Here is a 19,691-nt window from a genome sequence, read left to right on the forward strand (position 1 = left end):
TTCACTGTAGACAGACATTTCCTGCCCTGTAGCCACTCTCAAATAATCATTCTGAGGCTCAATATAAATTATAAATGCTTGGCCAATAGCTCAGGCTTGTTATTAGCTAACTCTTACATTTAGATTAACCCATATTTCTTATCTATGCTTTGCTACATGGCTCATGGTTTGTTACCTAATCTTTAATACATCCTGCTTCCTCAGCAGCTGGCTGGTGTCTCCTCTGACTCTGCCCTCCTTCTTCCCACCATTCTCAGTTTGGCTTTCCCACCTAACTTCCTGCCCAGCTGTTAACATGTCAGATTTTTATTAACCAATGAAAGTAACACATATTCATAATGTAGAAAAGGATTGTTCCATAGAATTTCCCCATTTTTGTCTAATTAAAAGGGAAGGTTTTAACCTTAATAAAGAAAAAGTATATATAACAAAAACAGTTAAGTAGGAATTATTATACAATATCCAATTCATTTGCATTTGAAAAATTACAGAAAATACTTAATTATCTATCTTATCTTGGTGAGTCTAAAATTTTGTATCTAATTTACTTTCTATTATAACTAATAAAAATTATAATCATAATTATTTAGTCTTCAGCTACATCGAAGTCTCCAGAAGATAAAGATGTTACATAATGACAGGGACATCAGGCTACCGGGACAGTCACCTAAAGTTTCTCTGTAATGATGGGACATTCAAGTCTGACAGCATATCTTACAGACTTTCCTGTGAAGCGGGGAATTTTGAAGGACTGTCCTACCTTGTCTTGGCAAAGTTCATCAGTCACCTTTCTTGTATCCTGCTGGTTCAGTTTGGACAGTAACTGTCAACAATTGAGGCAAGGGCAGTTTCTTTGCCCACATGACTAGCTTTTGCCATAAAGAAAGAAAATTCCATATGATGTTTCTTCGATGCCCATCATCTTCTCTGAAGTAAATGTGAGCAGACATTTCTCACTGTCATAAAGATCCTAAGTTATTAAAACATTTTAAATTCCATATTCTATAGGTCTTTGAAGTGTTGGAAGATTACCTATCTATCTCAAATATGTATCTGAATACCTAGAAAACATAACTAAGATAACCATAGTTTGATAGATGTGGATAACTATTATAGATAACTAGTTAGCAACCAATGTATTTAACAATACTTTTATATTTTTAAATGAGCTACTTAAGCACAATATCCCAAACTAGAGTAGAAACACACATACAACATCACAAAAATAACCTCAAATTTGTAGCAATATACAAAAATCCATACCAATGTAAAATATTCAAGACTAGTAGTTTTTTTTGTTTATTAATTTAAAAGTAGACTCAATAATCTATCCTTTTATCTTATTTCTATGTCCCCCTTTTTCTTTTTGGAATAAGATCTCTGAATCTAATCTCCTTTGTTCAGCTTTTTTTTTTCTCCTGATCATCACCAGTAACAACTTGCAACCAACCCTCTTAAATGATGATAAACATTCATAATTTATTTTGGGGAATGTGGGTGTAGTTCTCTGGACTGCTTCTTACTGATTGGGGGCACTGATAATCTTTGGTGAAAATTTAGGATTATGGTTAAGTCTTGGCTGAAGCAGTTTTTGAGTCTGGACCATCTCAGCCAACAGGCTTGAAGCTGTTCTGGATGAAGAACTCCAAGGAAACTACAATCAAGGCATTTATTTTCATTGGGGTCTAGCCCCCTCATTCTGAAGATATATAAACTTTTAAAGGCAACATACATATCTGCATTAAAACAAGTAGAGATGGTGCATTGTACACAAGTCAGCCAAAGATGATTTTTGTTTTATGTTTGAGCAGGTAAAAATATGTCACATGTTTTATAGTTCTTCTATATTCTTTAGGTCTTCTAGGTTCTTTTGACCTGGACTTCAAATCATGCTTGACCAGGTGGCTGACCTGTATAATTCCTTCATTCAGGAGTATGCAGTTGTGTCCATCAAAGACCTCTTTGACCAGGACAACTGGGAAGCTTGGCAGAAGTTCACAGGTAGTGCAGATATCCAGGTGGTTGAGGATAAACTCACAGTAACTAACCCTAGGAGGACTGCCAAGGCTGTGGACAGAAAGTCCTGTGACTGCCTCCTACTCAAAGTGAACCAGATCACCTCTGTGATGGAGTCCCTGTAGACTTGTAAGCTGGCCCAGTTCAATGGTGGGAGTGTCAAGGAGTCACATTGGCTTGGGGAGACTGAGGAAACTTTCATCTCTGACCTGCTGGTGAGGCTTTGCACTGGGCAGATCAAGACTGATGCCCCTAGCCAACCTGAGTACCTGGGCAAGTAAAGTCAAATCTATAGAATTGAAAATACCTCACAGCAAGGCCAAGTTTGCAGCAGATCCTTCAGGAACCCCCTGGCCAAGCAAAGCATGGGCTGGAGAGTCCTGTAGCCACCAGATGCTTAGACTCTGTCCCTGATGGCCAGGTGGCTTGAGACGCATCCAGTGCTTGCCCCTCCCATGCCATTGCTACCTTAGATGTTCAAACCCACACCTGACCACCTGGAGCCCTGCTGGAAAGCCCAGCTTTGTAATCATGTTATTGGTCTGAATCATTGTTTCTGTTACTTCCCATTGAGTGTCTGGAATCCAATGTAATCTCTTGCGTGGCCACAGGCAACACCACCACTCCCCACCAGGAGTCCTACATATGAAATAAAAGCCTCAGTGACTCATAAAAAAAAAAATTAGTCTTTAGCCGTTCCGTATCAAGAAAAGTCTTCATGGGGAAGTTGATATGGCACCTGTGGCGAAACAGTTAGCAATCATGTTTTACCCTGATTCTTCCTTAACCACAGAAAAAGGACAAAACAATTAGCAAAGTGGGGAGAAAGAGCGGTAGTAATAGAAAATGAGAAAATAAATTAATCCTTGTCCCTAATGCTCATATATTTGGCCATCAATCAAGTATGAAGCAGCAAAAAAGGACAAACAGGAAATATGCTAATCCATTGACTATATGGTTTAAGATTTAGTGAACTAATTGTAATCACATAGTTAATCTTAATTACTAAGAAGTTATCATTCTGATTAACAAAATTTAATAGACAGTTGTTAGATTAAGAGCAAGTGGTTAACCAGAAACAGAAGAAGTTTACATGGAGGACATAAAACAAAGCCTGGATTGGTCATTAGTAATATCAAATATATACTATATTAATGTTGGAAAATCATTTAGTGGATGAACACTTTTGATTTGTAATGACTTACTTTTTTTTTGAAAGGACAAAAAAATGGCAAAATATAATCAGATAGCATAAAAACATTTGTAGCCAAAATGAAATGCCAAATTTGAAAAGAAAAATGGGGGGTCACAAAAAGAAAACTGTAGAAACATATCTAGAAATTCTGTAAATGAGAAATACTGACTCCAAATGGAAACAAAGCCAAGAACACACATTCTTAATGATAGTCACAACTTTGTAGGCAGTATTCCTGTACCATAACATCTGTCTATATCCCTGTCAGAGTCTCATGAAGCATTTGAAGGACAAGTAATCAAAAGAAGGGGCTTCTATTGTTATTATTATTAGATATAAAAGTACTGAGTCTTACTTTCTTTTTTTTTTTTTTTTTTTTTTTTTTTTTTTTTTTTTTTTTTTTGGTTTTTCGAGACAGGGTTTCTCTGTGTAGCTTTGCGCCTCTCCTGGAACTCACTTGGTAGCCCAGGCTGGCCTCGAACTCACAGAGATCCGCCTGGCTCTGCCTCCCGAGTGCTGGGATTAAAGGCGTGCGCCACCACCGCCCGGCTAAGTCTTACTTTCTAAAGGAGTGCAAATGATAATAATTTTGACCTTAAGGTATTTTAAGAATAAAGTATTTTAACACAGTTAAAGAGTATTAGAGAATTAAGCTTTAATCAAAAACAGTGTGTTTCAAATATATGAAATTTAGAATGTTGTAGAAAAAAAATCATGTGGTATTGAACATTTAAAATTAACAGTTATTTTTACCTATTTTCTTTCTTTTGTTAGACAAGTTTGGATATATGTAAAGTAAATGGTATTGTGAAATGCAAAAGAAAAATATTCCATGCTCACTAAATTTTTAAATAACTTTAAAATAATAAGATGGAAGTGTCCATGAAAAGCTAAGTTCCATGGATGTACTTCTGCTTTTTCCTAATGCTCTTTGAATTACAAAAATTTAGTTCACTCACTGTATTAACCAGTCAGAACATTATGATTTTATCTTGTGCCCTGTGCTAGTTAGGGACTGTTCTTGCTATGTGCACAACCCTACCCTGTCCATAGGGGCAGCTGAAGACGAAATTGTGAAAGCATCAAACTAGACTATAGTATCGAGGATGATGAGCAAGTGGAATAACCACACTAAAGCTGACCTAATGTCTTATTTTTAAAACTACCAGGTTTTTGAAAGTATTTATTACAGATGATTTTTAATATAATATTTTTTGACAAAGCTCCCATTTTTGTTTAACATTTTTCACTAAATTGTATTTGTAGCTTCAGATTTGAAATATCTGAGACCTAATATATAACAGCATGCAATAATAAATGCATTGTGCTTTAGATTTCCTTTTCATAATCTCGAAACATTTTTGTAACACTGTATTAGAGCTTATGAATAATGAATGAAGAATCACTTCATGCCTGCACAATTAGGATTGAATGGACAATTTCAGGTCACAATATTTGTTCTAAGAGAGTAATTCCTAGAATTCCACCTCTCTGACTATTGGGTTATTCACATAAGGAAGAGAATTCAGCATTATCCAGTGACCAGGCCAGCAGCTTTTTTTTCCGTTCTGAAGCAATAGTGTATGCGACACACTAACTTAAAAGTGCTCTTGATTTTTTTTTTTTTTTTTTTAGTGCTACGGTCAAATGCTTGTTTCTTTTAAACATCTTGTTTCTGTTTTTTTCAGAGGCACTTTACCTCAATAAAATAGAATGTGTGTACGTATACTGAAATATCTAAAATGTTTTAGAATTGTATGTTATTCACGAATTTGAGTTATTTAACTCACTGCATTATGGTTTCATAATGCCATAATTTATACCTAGCGTATCTCAGAGAGAATGTCTTTAGATTACTGAATGCTAAGACATAATCGGCACATTTACACATATGAGTTTATTAGTTGTATATTCTGTTTGTATGTAAGTGGTGCTGGGAGTTGAACCTAGTTCCATCTTTTATGGAAAAAACTACCACTTTTTTTTCAGGTGGCATCTTTATCAATATCCTTATTCTAAATATTCATGAATTTCTATCTCTAAACACTACTTTTCACATTTTGGATCATAATCAAATGGCAATTCAAAATAAATTCATAACAATAATGAGCATTTTTAAGGAATATGTCACTCATAAAAGTATTTTGTCTTACATAACAACATTGTTTCTTATTCAAACCTCATATGCTTCTGCCTTTAAACATTGACTACTTTAGTATTCAGCATTTGAAAACTTGCTGAGGAAGGCCACTGATATTGTTGATGCCATCACAGGGTCAAAGATCCAATACAAAAAGAAAATAGAGGGGTTTGTCTCTGCATCCACAGTAAAAGTAAAAGCGCTTGAATTTTGGACTAAGAAGCACAGAGACAGAATGCACTTGGCAAAGATGTAAGGAAGGATTATTACAAGGCTGAGTTCATTGATAGTGCTCACATTAATTCCCCTATAGGAAATAAAAGACTGTCTTGGGAGCAAGGGCAAGGTTGCTGCATAAGGAGTTTTGCTTTTATTTTGTGAAAACTACTTCAGTACTCAAAGCTTGGGGGCATTTTACTCAGGATTGCTTTGTACTGCTTCCTTGTGTTTCAGCTACTAGAGAGGGCCTAAATAGATTTTAACAGTGTGTACAAATATTCTTTTTATGTCTGTGATGTATCAAATGCCCCTAGTGAATTACCAGGCAACCTCTTAGTACAAAAGACCATGCAGCTGCTCTTCCAGTGAGCTAAATTTCCAGAACATCTTCATATAATGCTTGTGCAATAGGTGAACCTTTACAACATAAACCTTAGATAACAGAATACATCATTTGAATATCCCTGAGACTACAGTTCCAAATATACACTGTGGGTTTTGCCAATAACTTATGAACAATTTTGAGGTATTTTCAGATCATGTCAAATATTCTTTATTAGCCTTTAGCAATGGTAAATATTGCCGGGCAGTGGTGGCGCATGCTTTTAATTCCAGTACTCGGGAGGCAGAGCCAGGCAGATCTCTGTGAGTTCGAAGCCAGCCTGGGCTACTAAATGAGTTCCAGGACAGGCGCAAAGCTACACAGAGAAACCCTATCTCAAAAAAAAAAAAAAAAAAAAAAAAAAAAAGCAATGGTAAATATTTAAACATCCTTTGTTTTGAAAGCAGGCTTAATTTGGCGTTCTACTCATGTCTAAGTACAGAAATTAAATGAAATAATCATGTCAGTCACAAAACAGAGTTTAAGATAACTGTATATGCACATTATTTTTATATCTGAATTTATTAGATAAGAAAGTGGGGTGATTTAGAAGATCCTGTATTATCAAACAACTCAATCATGCAGCCAAAAGACCACATTACTGATAGCTCAAATCATGCTGCAAATGAGATTCTGTTCAATCTAAAGTCAAGGGCAGCCAATGAGTCTGTGTGTTTGCTAAGATTTAGGTAAAGCTTATATTGAACATGCCTAATACATAATTTCTTTATAGAAATACTTCTGGTTTAGTAAAACTTAAGCCTTTTCCCCAAGAGTATTAGCTAGTATTGACTGAATTTCTCCCTTAATTATTTCCTCATAATAAATGTGTAGGCAAGTAGGATGTATTGTACCTTCTGCTTCTGATATTGCATTAGTCTGGGTAGACAGAGAAGGGATGCTTCCTAATTAAGTTATAGGTTATTCAAGTTCTATAGGTTTCCATAGTAATCGTTTTTGTTTACTAATTAATCTCATTAGAGCAGTTTTTGTTTTCAGCAGTCCATATTACAAACAGTGCCACAAGATGGCAGTGTTTCAGAAATCACTCCTTAAAATAATCATTCCTAAAATGAAGCATCTTAATGATCAAAAATGTTTAGTTGCCATTACAAGTGATTAAGAATTAATGATACTATAATGTTTGTGTAGCAATAAGCTAGTCGTTTAATTTAAGTACTATAACTGTCAGTGTGATTGTTTCAAAACATTGGAAAGCTTCAGGATATAAATCAGCTGAGGCTAGGTGACTGTCAGTACATTCATAAATCTTGCAACCGCTACATGGTGGTTTACAATTATATCTTTGTTTGAAAAAACTAACTCATTCTAAAACACATCAGTTGTATTTATTTCTGTGTGAAGGATTAATACCCAATTTTAGAATTAGATATTAATATCCACACAAATTAAATATATCATTTATGCTTTTCAAGAACAATTGAATTAAATCATCACCAAGCTTCTCAATAATAAGTACTCATGTAAAACTCAAGCATATTATTTGTAAGAAAATATATTTTTAACCAGAAAAAAATGCTTTAAATTCAGATTTATGAATATATAAAACAGAAATTTCAAAAGCATGAGGACATCAATTGTGGTTAAAATAAATCGTTATCACAATGATGTCTAATTTCACTTATCAATAACCATGAAAATATATTAATAAAAATATTGTCGCCAGTGAAATGTTCAGTAGAGCTGTATCTTTGTGATGTTATTTTTCTAATAACAATTGCATTAGCTAAACTCTTAGAATTGTAAGCCCAATGTTTAAAATATAATTATGGCAGTAACTATTTCTTCATAGGCAGTAAATTTTTAATAGCAATTTCAAAAATATACAAAAAACCCCACTTATTCTTAGCAAAGCTACTTTTTTCAACCAAAGGAAAATAGTAAGATTTGTGCATGTAATTTGTAAAATGGTATAGCCATTGACTCACAACAATTTAAAAAATTTCTAATAACTAAACTATGATTTCTCCTGTAGTATTTGCCAAAGGGAATAGTCTGATATTGTAAAAGATTCATTTGTTTTACCTTTCTAGTTGTCTTGGTTATAAAATTAATGTAAATAAATATTCAAAGTTTCAATTTTTGAAAACTGTTTTCAAACAAAATGTTATGCATGAGCACAGTTAACACATATGCCAGTGCCTTGCTATATGAGTCAATATTGTATTTCTTTTTATTCCTTGTATTTTTTCAGTAATTATTTTGTGTGTTAGACCTGGATTATAACACCAAAACCTTTAAATTTAGTATTGCATTCAGGAAATTATGGCTCAAAATTTATCCAATTGGATATGATGAATTTAATAACTGAATATATACAATAAATAAATATTCATGAGTACTACATATAGATTGTATCCCATTCCCTGGGGATCATGTCTATGTGTCTAACACACTTAACAATGATAAGGTTCTCTCCACCCCCAAGCAAAACCATTAAAGTTGCCTCCCAAGAGAGTGGCAGGCACAATTTGAAAAGGATCCTGAGAACCTAGACCTAATTTTCCTAAACAGAGACATTAGAATTTTTCAGTATGTATCATAGGAGAACAAAACATTCTGTTTTCTAATTTTTATTATAAAAATATACATGACTACAGGAATTTTAAGAAACCATTATCTTCCCGTGTCAAACATTCCACTGTTTAGATCCCACAATTATGTTTTTTAAATTTATTATGTCTTTTCCATGAAATAATCATCAATAAATACATCATATTTTGCATACAAATTAAGTTGTAAATATTTGTATTTTTCCAAATATTTAAAAATACACATGCTAAAAAGAATTTGGGAATGTTCCTTCTGTTTTTATTGTGTGGAACAATTTGAGGAATATTGGTATGAGATCTTCTTTGAAAGTTTGGTAGAATTCTGTGCTGAAACCATCTGGCCCTGGGCTTCTTAAGGTTTAGAAATTTGCCATATTCTTTTAATGGGGCTACATTTACCCTGATAACCAAACCACGCAAAAATGCAACAAAAAAGGAAAATTAAAGACCAATTTCTCTCATGAATATTGATGCAAAAATATGCAATAAAATACTGGCAAACCTTAAGAAGAACAGTCGGAAGTTGGAGTTCTACAGAAAAAAAAAAAGAAAAAAAAACTATCTACTTAACACATGATGTTATAAATGCAACAGCAAGCAGAGTGGTTTGAAATACACAATGAATATCTTTATTTCTCTCCCCTCTCTCTCTCTCTAACATCTCAAAAGTCATTAGACTGAAGATAATTAAAAGCTTTATTACACATATAAGGTAGTCAATCTGTGTGTGCTTTAGTAACTCATAGCAACATTAGGCATTTGACCTGAAAATAGTGGTTATTATATAATTGGGAAACAATTGATCTTAGTTTTTATATGCTCATTCTCATTGCCTGAATTTTCTTCTCAGTGAAGTTCCTTACACTTAAAAAAATGCTGACAAATTGAATCCAAGAACACATCAAAAAGATCATCCATCATGATCAAGTAGGCTTCAGCCCAGAAATGCAAGGATGGTTCAACATACAAAAATCTTCAGTGTAATCCACCATATAAACAAACTGAAACAAAGAAACCACATGATCATCTCATTAGATACTGAAAAAGCCTTTGACAAAACCCAGCACCTCTTCATGATGGAGGTCTTGGAGAGATTAGGAATACAAGGAACATACCTAAACATAATAAAAGCAATATGTAGGAAGCTGATAGCCAATGTCAAATTAAATGGAGAGAAACTCAAAACAATTCCACTAAAATCAGGAACAAGACAAGGCTGTCCACTCTCTCCATATCTATTCAATATAATACTCAAAGTCCTAATCAGAGAAAAAAAAAATAAAAGAAGATCAAGGGGATACAAATTGAAAAGGAAGAAGTCAAACTTTCCCTACTTGTATATGATATGATAGTATACATAAGTGACCCCAAAAATTCTACCTGGGAGCTCCTACAGCTGATAAACATCTTCAGTGATGTGGCTGGATACAACATAAACTCAAAATGTCAATAGCCCTCCCATATGTAAATGATAAATGGGCTGAGAAAGAAATCAGAGAAAAAACACCCTTTACAATAGACACAAATAGTATAAAATACCTTGGGATAATTCTAACCAAAAAAGTGAAAAAGCTATATGACAAGAACTTTAAGTCTTTGAAGAAAAGAATTGGAGAAGATATCAGAAAATGGAGAGATCTCCCATGCTCATGGATCGGTAGGATTGACATAAAAAAAATAGCAATCTTACCAAAAGCAATCTACAGATTCAGTGCAATCCCTATCAAAATCTCAACACCATTCTTCACAGACTTTGGAAGAATAATACTCAACTTCATATGCAGAATCAAAAGCCCAGGATAGCTAAAACTATCCTGTACAATAAAGCAACCTCTGGATGCATCTCCATCTCTGACTTCAAACTCTACTATAGAGCTATAGTAATAAAACCAATATGGTATTGGCATAAAAACAGACAGGTGGATCAATGTAATCAAATTAAAGACCCTGATGTAAACTGATACACCTATGAACATCTGATTTTTGACAAAGAAGCCAAAATTACACAATAAGAAAAAGAAAACATCTTCAACAAATGGTACTGGCATAACTGGATCTTGGCATGTAGAAGAATGCAAACAGATCCATATCTATCACCCTGCACAAAACTCAAGTATAAGTGGATCAAGTACCTCAACATAAATCCAGTTACAGTGAATCTATCTGAAAGAAGAGAAAGTAGGAAGTAGCCTTGAACAAATTGGCACAAGAGACCACTTCCTAAGTAGAACACCAGTAGCACAGACACTGTGATTGACAATTAATAAATGGGACCTCCTGAAACTGAAAAACTTCTGTAAGGCAAAGAACACAGTCAATAAGACAAAATGGCAGCTCATAGAATGGGAAAAATCTTTACCAGCCCCACATATGACAGAGGGATGATCTCCAAAATATATAAAGAACTCAAGAAATTAGACATCAAAATACCAGACAATCCATTTCAAAATGGGGTACTATTCTAAACAGAGATTCTCAACAGAAGAATCTCAAATGGCTGAAAGATATTAAAGGAATTGTTCCACATCCTTAGCTACCAGGGAAATGCAAATCAAAATGACTCTGAGATACCATCTTACTCCTGTCAGAATGGCTAAGATCAAAAACGCTAAGGACAACTTACGTTGGAGAAGATGTCGAGTAAAGGGAACACGCCTCCACTACTGGTGGGAATGCAAACTTGTACAGCCACTTTGAAAATCAGTATGGTGGTTTGTCAGAAAATTTGGACTTACTCTACCTCAACACCCAGCTATACCAATCTTGGGCATATACCTGAAGGATACTCAGTTGTTCCACAAGGACACTTGCTCAACTATGTTCATAGCAAAGTTATTCACAATATCCAGAACCTGGAAACAACCTAGATGCCCCTCAACAGAAGAATCAATAATGTAAATGTAGTACATTTACACAATAGAGTATTATTCAGCTGTAATAATCAATGACAACATGAAATTTGCAGGCAAATGATGGAACTAGAAAAAAAATCATCCTGAGTGAAGTAACCCAGACCCATAAAGACAAACATGGTATGTACTCAATCATAAGTGGCTATTAGCTGTAAAGTAAGGGATAATCAGGCTACAATCCACAGTCCCTGAGAAGGCCCAAAAAGGGACACATGGATTTCCATTGGAAGGGGGAAAAGAAGAGATTTCCTGGGTAGACTGGAGGCAAGGGGCAGGGAGGTGGGGGTGGGAACAAAAGGGATTGGGTTGCTGGGGTTGTGGGCAGGATGGAGATGGGAAATAACGAAAGCGATGTCTTGATGGGAGGACGATTTCAGGTTAGGGAGAAACCTGGTGCCAGACAAGCTCCCAGGAACCCACAAGGATGAATCAGCTAAGACTCCTAGCAATAGAGGGTGCCTAAACTGGCTGTCTCCTGAAATCAGATTGGTAACTACCCTAATTGTCATCAGAGAACCTTCATCTAGTAACTGATGGATTGATTGATGGATGCAGATGCAGAGATACACAGCCAAGCACTGAGCCAAGCCCCAAGTCCTGTTCAAGAGATGGAAGAAGAAGTGTATGAACCATGGGGGTCAAGGTAATGGTGGGGAAACCCACAGAGACCTGGACTTGAGCTCATGGACTCTGGACCCACAACTAGGGAGCCTGGATGGGACTGACCTAGGCCTTCTGCACATGTGTGACAGTTGTGTAGCTTAGTCTCTTTGTGGGGCTCTTAGCAGTGGGATCAGGATCTGTCTCTGGCATTTGAGCTGGCTTTTGGGAACCTAATCTCCATGCTGGGTGGCCCAGTCCAGTCTTGGTGCAGGGGAAGGAGCTTGGTCCTGCCTCACCTTGATATGCCATGCTCGTGACACCCATGGGAGGCCCTTTTCTGAAGAGAGACTGAGAAGGAGCGGATGGGGAGAGCAGAGGGGAGGCAGGGGTAGGGAACAGGAGGAGAGATGGGAGGGGAAACTGAGATCTGTATGTAAAATAAATGAAAAAAATAATAAAAAATACATGCAATCTATATGTATTATTAGGGAATTTTACAGAAATTTAAATGCAGTTAAATGAACAAAGCTTGATTATAGAAGTTTGAGACACTGAGAAAAAAATGTCTGTGAAAATCATGACTTGCAGATGTAATATGCTAAAACTTGGGAATGTCTCCTCTTCCCTCAGTCAATATACATTTCTGCTGCCTGAAAGTTAATGATAACTCTTTTAATTTTTTTAAATCATGAATCAATTTCTATTCTTCCAGAATATGGTAAAGGCATAACCAGGCAGCGTTATATGATGCTATGTCAGCTTTTCACTCAGGATAATATTATTCAGAGTAACCTATGTTGTTGCATAAATCAATATTTTTATTATTTTTACTGCTTGCACGAATATAAATCAGTTTATTTTCATACGAAAAGATATCCCACAGCTTCCAGTCTGAAGCAACTTCAAATAAATCAACCTTAACAATGCTTTTTCACATTTTTATTTTTATTGTCTTGAGCAAATCCTGGAGAGTGAAATTGCACAGCAGTGCACTAAGGTTATCAGAAACTACTTCTTATGAAAATGAAGTACTGAGATAAGTGAGGCAAGAACGTTTCTTTTCTCTCCACTCTTCCCCCCAAAGTGCAAATATGAATTGATCAGGCAGCAATCACAAAACTCTGCAGTGGGATAGAGTTCATCCTCATTGATTGTGATTGACAATATAGAATTATCACTAAAAGGTGGTACATTTGCCACACAATAAGAAAGACAACACCAAAGTGATAGGATTTGTACTCTAGGACCATGGCTTAGATGACTGTTTGTGATGACACTGCCTATAAGGTCAATCAATGTTCTAGCACACTATATAATAGATATTGGCAATTCTAAACTACTTACCAAACTAAAAGGAGAAAGAATTGTCCAAACATTAGGAAAACACTGCTACAGACCATTGTAAACTAAAACAAATATAAAGTCAAAAATATCTTGGTGCTATGATTCAAATATAAAGTCAAAAATATCTTGGTGCTATGATTCATTCCCCAAGGCTTTATGTTCTGAAGACTGGGACCTCTGCACAATGATGTGAAAAGCAGTGGTCCCTAACATGTAAGACCCAGAGGGAGGCAGCTCTTGTGTAATGCTGTTGCTTTTCCAGAGAGATTGGTTAGGGAAAGAGCAGTCTTGACCCCACACAGGCCTTTGGCTTCCTGTCTTACAGTGTGATTTCTTGCTCTCCCACGTACTTATGATTGCTCCTAAGTTTAGACAATAATTATATCCACAGCCAACATGGATACCTGATCATCAGCTTACATGGTTCAAAACTGCAAGCTGATTAACCATCCTTTCTTTGTAAGATTTGCCTGCTTAGTTATTTTGTTGTACTGTATGTGTTATTGGAAACACTTCATTGAAGTATACATAGACTGGCCCTATATTTATTTTCTTTCAAGACTGTGCATATTTACAATTTTATAATTAAGAATTTAATCATTTTAATATTTATAGATCATCAATGATTTGTGAAGCAATTTTGACAGATCTTTCTCTTTAACATAATTTTGATTTTGTTTTTGAAAATCAAGGTAATATATAAGCATAGTCCAATTCCTGGGCTGTCTAATATTTTGCATCAATCAAATGAGCACACTCAAGCATCATGTGTATCTATAATAATTCTTGATTTCTGATGTCAAATTTAGTGAGTTGCATTTTTAGGAGTGTGTCCATTTCCCCTGTGTGCCTTCTCCCTGCCCGGAGGGTTGTAACCTCTCAAGTGTGGGCTTCTCTGTACTGGACCCGTTCATTTCCTTCTTCTCAGGACTATTTTCGCACTGGCAAACATGGTTCCTTCATAGAGTTACTCCAAATTTTTAGCTGTTTCAGTCAAGATTAGAAAGCAAGTCCTCATTATTTTATCTTATTCAGGAGGAGATCTATCCTTGTGTGGTTTTGTTAGGTAACTAACAGATTTTTCTTATTTTGTAGGTTGCAACTGAATGGTATTTTCTTTCCATATTCCCTTTCTGGCAAAGTTGGGAAAATAGCATGGACCTAAACAAACTTCACTTGAATGCACTGTTAATACCAAGAAAATATACATTTGAACTTTTTTAAATAAAGTAGCTTGTAAAGTTGACAGCATATACTGTTGAAATACATTTTTACCTAGTGACTGAGAAAAGAATTCAATAATAGAATGACTTTTCTTATTGTAGACTTAAAACAGTGGGTGAAAACAGGTTACCAATGGCTTATCAGAAGAAAATGTCATATTAGAGAGTCACAGTCAGTATACAGACTCAGGAAAAAATTTAAAAGCTGTATTCTGCACTCTAGGTCAATTCTATCCAAGCTCTTACTAAAGTAAAGGCTGTGTTTTGGAACCAGGAAAATGAAATCTGAATGGCAACAACTAACTTGGATAAATGCCCTGTTTGTCTCAAAGAGTAAAAGTAACTAAAGAAAACTACAGAAAAAAATTAAACCAGTGACATGAAATTAAAGGGGATGAGAGGTTTAGAGTCACATGATTATTGAAAACAACCAAGAGCCATGCCCCAGCACCAAGCTACCATGTTATTTCCTGTAATGAAACCTGTCTTCATTCCCCTAATTAGAAATTTTGTTCCTGCTCTTCAATAGACATGACACGTGCATGAGATGATCTATATTGGTCTTTTTGCAGCAAACACCCTACCAAGCTAAAAGTTAACAGGTATTTTTAAATGTGTATTTCACACTAAATTCTAATAAACACAAATTTCAAAGTTTGGTCATATATAATATCCTATCTACTCTTTATTATCCTCTCCTCCAGCTATATGTTCTTTCTGCCATTTTAACCTTTGTTACTGCTATTATTCTTATTCTCACATCCACATAGGATAAAAACAATGTGACACTTGTCTTTCTGAACCAGACCTATGTAGCTTAATGTGATGAGCTCAGGCTTCATCCATTTTCCTGCAAGTCACACATTATAGTATCTTTTTATGGCTATGCATGTATGTTTTACTTATCCATCTACTGTAACACAAATTGCTAAATGGTCTTTTAATAAAAAACCCTGAGCCAGATATTGGGGTAAATGCTGAAAGATCAGAGAGATGAAGGAATAAGCTACTGCCACATCTCACCTCTAGGACTCCTCAGACTGAACAAGCCTCAAGTTCCTATCTCCTCAAGCCTTATATACCTTTCTCTGCTCAGCCATTACTTCCTGGAATTAAAGGAATGTGTGCCTCCCAAGTCCTGGGATTAAAAGTGTGTGCCACCACTGCCTTGTTCTGTTTCTCTCCTAGACTGAATCAATCTCATGTAGTCCAGGGTGGCTTTGAACTCATAGAGATCCAGACAGATCTCTGCCTCCCAAGTGCTAGGATTAAAGGTATGTGCCTCCACCACCTGGCTTCTTTGTTTAATCTAATGGCTTGTTCTGTTCTCTGATCTTCAGACAATTTTTGTTAGGGTAAACAGTATATCACCACATTTCCCCTTTTTTGTCTAAAATAATAAAAGGTTATAACTAATATAACAAAAACTATAAACAATAAATACAATAGTATATACAATATATACAACCAAGAATTACATTAACAATGTGCAATTCATTAACATTTGACAAATTCAGAGGAAACACTCCATTATTTATCCTATTTTTGGTGAGTCCAAAATGTTGTACCTAATTCACATTCTATCCTAACTTGTGAGAAATGACAGAAACAGCTGGCTGCCTGAACAGTCATCCAAGTTTCCTCTGTGATGTTGGGGCATCCATATTTGGCCTACAGGCCTAGCATTTCTGATATACTTTTCTGTGAAGCAAGATTTTCTAAAGGGCCTTACTACCTTGCCTTAGCAAGGTTTGACAGTCCTTTTTTTGTGTCCTGCTTGTCCGTTTTGGACAACATACTGTCAGCAGTAGAGATAAAGACACTTTCTTGCCCAGTAGCTAATTTTTGCCACAAAGAACGTTAACTCCGTAAGGAGTTTCTTCAATGCCCTTCATCTTCTCTGAAGTAGATTGGTGCTGCCAGGAGCAGACTGCCTCATTGGCATAAAAAAGAATCTATATTATTAAAATATCTTAAATGCCATTATCTGTAGATCTCTGAAGTGTTTGAAGATGACCTGTCTATCTAAATATATTTCAGTTTGACCTTGAAAACATGTCTAATATGACAACAAGTTCAATTGTAATAGGTGACTAAATTCTAACCTGCATTTCTTTATATCCTAATTAGTTGGTAATAATGACTTTCAAAGAGTAGCAATTTGCATTAAATTGTTAAATGAACTGTATAGGTACAATACCTTGAACAAGATTAGAAATATATGTACAGTATATTCTAACAAATTCAATCTTAAACTTGTATCAATATACAAAACTTGTATACAACATACAAAAATCCAATCCAATGTAAAAAAATTTAAAACTAGTAGTTGCTTTTTAAAAGTAGATTCAATAATCTACCTTTTATCTTATTTCTATATTCCTGTTTTTTCTTTTCAAAGTAGATTCAATAATCTACCTGTTTATCATATTTGTATCTTTTTTCAGAGTAGATTCAATAATCTACTGCTAAAATTAATACAATATTCTTTGTAAGTGATTCTTTCAAGATTAGTGTCTGTGTAGATTATTTTCTGTAATAGGCTTCATAGTTATAGACACTGTGTTTATCTGCTAATTGTAAATGATGGCTCTTCTTTGGGATGAAAAATGGGGCTGGTTTCATATACTGCTAACACTGCAAAAATTGGAATTGTTCAAATTATTCAAATAAATAGTTGGCATGTATGTGCAGATGGTGTTTGACTCTGGTAATATTTACTATTTGTCATGAACAAGCCCTAATATTTCAGTAACATTGCTTTTAAATTCTTATCATCAACAATAAGTATTGATTCACCCAAATGTGTGTGTGTGTGTGTGTGTGTGTGTGTGTGTGTGTGTGTGTGTTTGTGTGCCATTCATGTGCACAAGCATACTATGGGATATGTGTGAGAGTCAGAATAAAACTTTTGGGAGTTGTTTCTTTCCTTACACAGTGTACGTCTGGGAGAACTAACTCAGGTTCATCATGACCTCGATGCCAGCTGGTGTAAGAATGTATATTTGGTTTTTTTTCTATTTTCTATGTTTCATTAAGTTGTACTTATTTCCAGGTCTCCATCAACGTCTTACTTCAGTGGTCTCCATTCCTATTATACACTCATAAATTAGAGGTTTTATAATTCCTGTTTTCTTGGTGACCATCTTAAAAACTGTTTCTGTTACTCTCTTCCTAGATATTGTTCTTAAGATATGGTTCATTTCTAAGCAGTCACTTGCTCTGGAAGAATTTTCACTGCAAATCTAATTTAACAAATCCAATTCTTGACTTTCATTATTATTTTGAGACACAGACTAACAGTAATGACTGTGTAAAGGCAAATATCCTTATACATGACAGAATCTGCAGATGCTTCATCAGATGCTCCTGTGCACCCTCACTCAAGAGTTAAACACCACCTGCCTCTGCAACCTGGAGAACACTGTCCTTCCCCTTTCTGAGTTTTGCTTTATGGGTAGTGGGATAACTTTGTTTAGTTTAGTTTTTGATTTTTACACTGGATTCAATTCAAGACTTTAGATTTTTCTGGTTATCTAAACTGTACCAATATTTATGTGTTAGTGATCTATAACATTTTCAGGGAGGTGCATTTTGTTTTCATTCCCCCTTTGCTATACTAACTTAATTATAATTTTCTTACATCTAATTATTCTCTTATATGACCCTGTGGGTAAATATACATATTTTGTATTTAGGAGTATTCCTACATATTTTAAGTTTCTAGAACTTGTTGCTCCACATTTCCTAAGAAGTAATGTCTAAATAATACCTATGCGTATACATATGTTCATCTGTGTGGATGTATACTTGTATATATAGTATTTATATTTCAATTTTAAAATATAATTTTATCCTTTATTGTATTTGCAACCAGGCAGAAAGCATCTATCACACCTCAAATTTTCCACATGTGGTCCTGCACACATGTAGTCCCAGCAGCATTGAGGAAACTGAGATAGAAGCTTTGTAAATTTAGACCATCCTCAAATACAAAATGAATTCAAGTATAGCCTATGCTATATGACAAACTGCTGTATCAGAAAAAGAAAGAAAACAGCACAAGACAATGAAATGAAAATAAATATATGCATAGTCTATGTGACATAGGTGATGGGGTTTTGACTAACATAACAAACATTACATATAAATAATGTGCAGCATTTGTAAGAACAGAAGGATTTTCCCTTTATATTCTTTGGTATTCCCTGGCATGTGGCAGTAGTCTGTCCTCAAATTTTGTAGGTCTATGTCTGTCTAGTGCCAGTCCTGATTCTGTGATGTTTTTCTACTCTGCATGCTTTCTTCAAGCTACCACTCCAGCTGCTGGAAGTCATTTTCATCCAGATTTATCCCATGTAGGTTTACAGAACTAGAAGAACCTGTGTCTTCATTCGGTAGGAAGTTTTCTTAAGTTATTTCTTTTATATTTTGGTTAAAATTTCTCCCCAACCTTTCTGCCTGTCAACCTTGTTTATGTTTCTGAATTTAGAGTGAGAACATCAAAAAATATATGGAGTGAAATGATACCAAGCATACATTTACTTGGTGTATTTTCCATGTTTCTTTTAATTGAATAAATTCAGTAAATAAATTAAGGTAGATGAAGCACTTTCAGGATATTGTTAGGATATTCCCATCAGAAATGGCAGATTATTTTTATTTCTTTTATTTCTTTTAATTTCAGTGTGTTAGATAATTCTCCTAGCAAGATTTTCTTTAACTGACTTAGAAAGAATATTGGAACTTTTTCACTTTTAACATTTCACCATCTACAGGCTATGTAATAATTCATCCATAATACTGTGAGACTAACCTTGCTGCTCCATGCTCAGGGCAAAGAAAGGGCAGTAGACCAGATAGATGTCAGAACCTTGACCAGTATGATAGGAGGATGTAGGAATAAAGCATCACAGTAGAAAATTTCCTTAGTGTTTCCCAAGCTTTCTTTAAAATGTAAATATCTTGATCTTGTACACTTCACAGCTTAAAAACATGTTTTTCACTTTCAAAATTTTCTCAAAAACAACATGTTCAGCAGCAAGTTTTAAATAAACATATTTATCACATTTGTTTAGAACAAC

The 19,691-nt window shown here is 35.0% G+C and overlaps 1 pseudogene; it reads left to right on the plus strand.

The window, feature by feature from the left end:
* Positions 1 to 1,889: 1,889 nt before the first annotated feature.
* LOC131905617 (alpha-enolase-like) lies at positions 1,890 to 2,402 on the plus strand (annotated as a pseudogene).
* The last annotated feature ends 17,289 nt before the right edge of the window (positions 2,403 to 19,691 follow it).

The sequence above is a fragment of the Peromyscus eremicus genome, chromosome 3 (genome assembly GCF_949786415.1).
Source record: "Peromyscus eremicus chromosome 3, PerEre_H2_v1, whole genome shotgun sequence".
Taxonomy (NCBI): Eukaryota; Metazoa; Chordata; class Mammalia; order Rodentia; family Cricetidae; genus Peromyscus; species Peromyscus eremicus.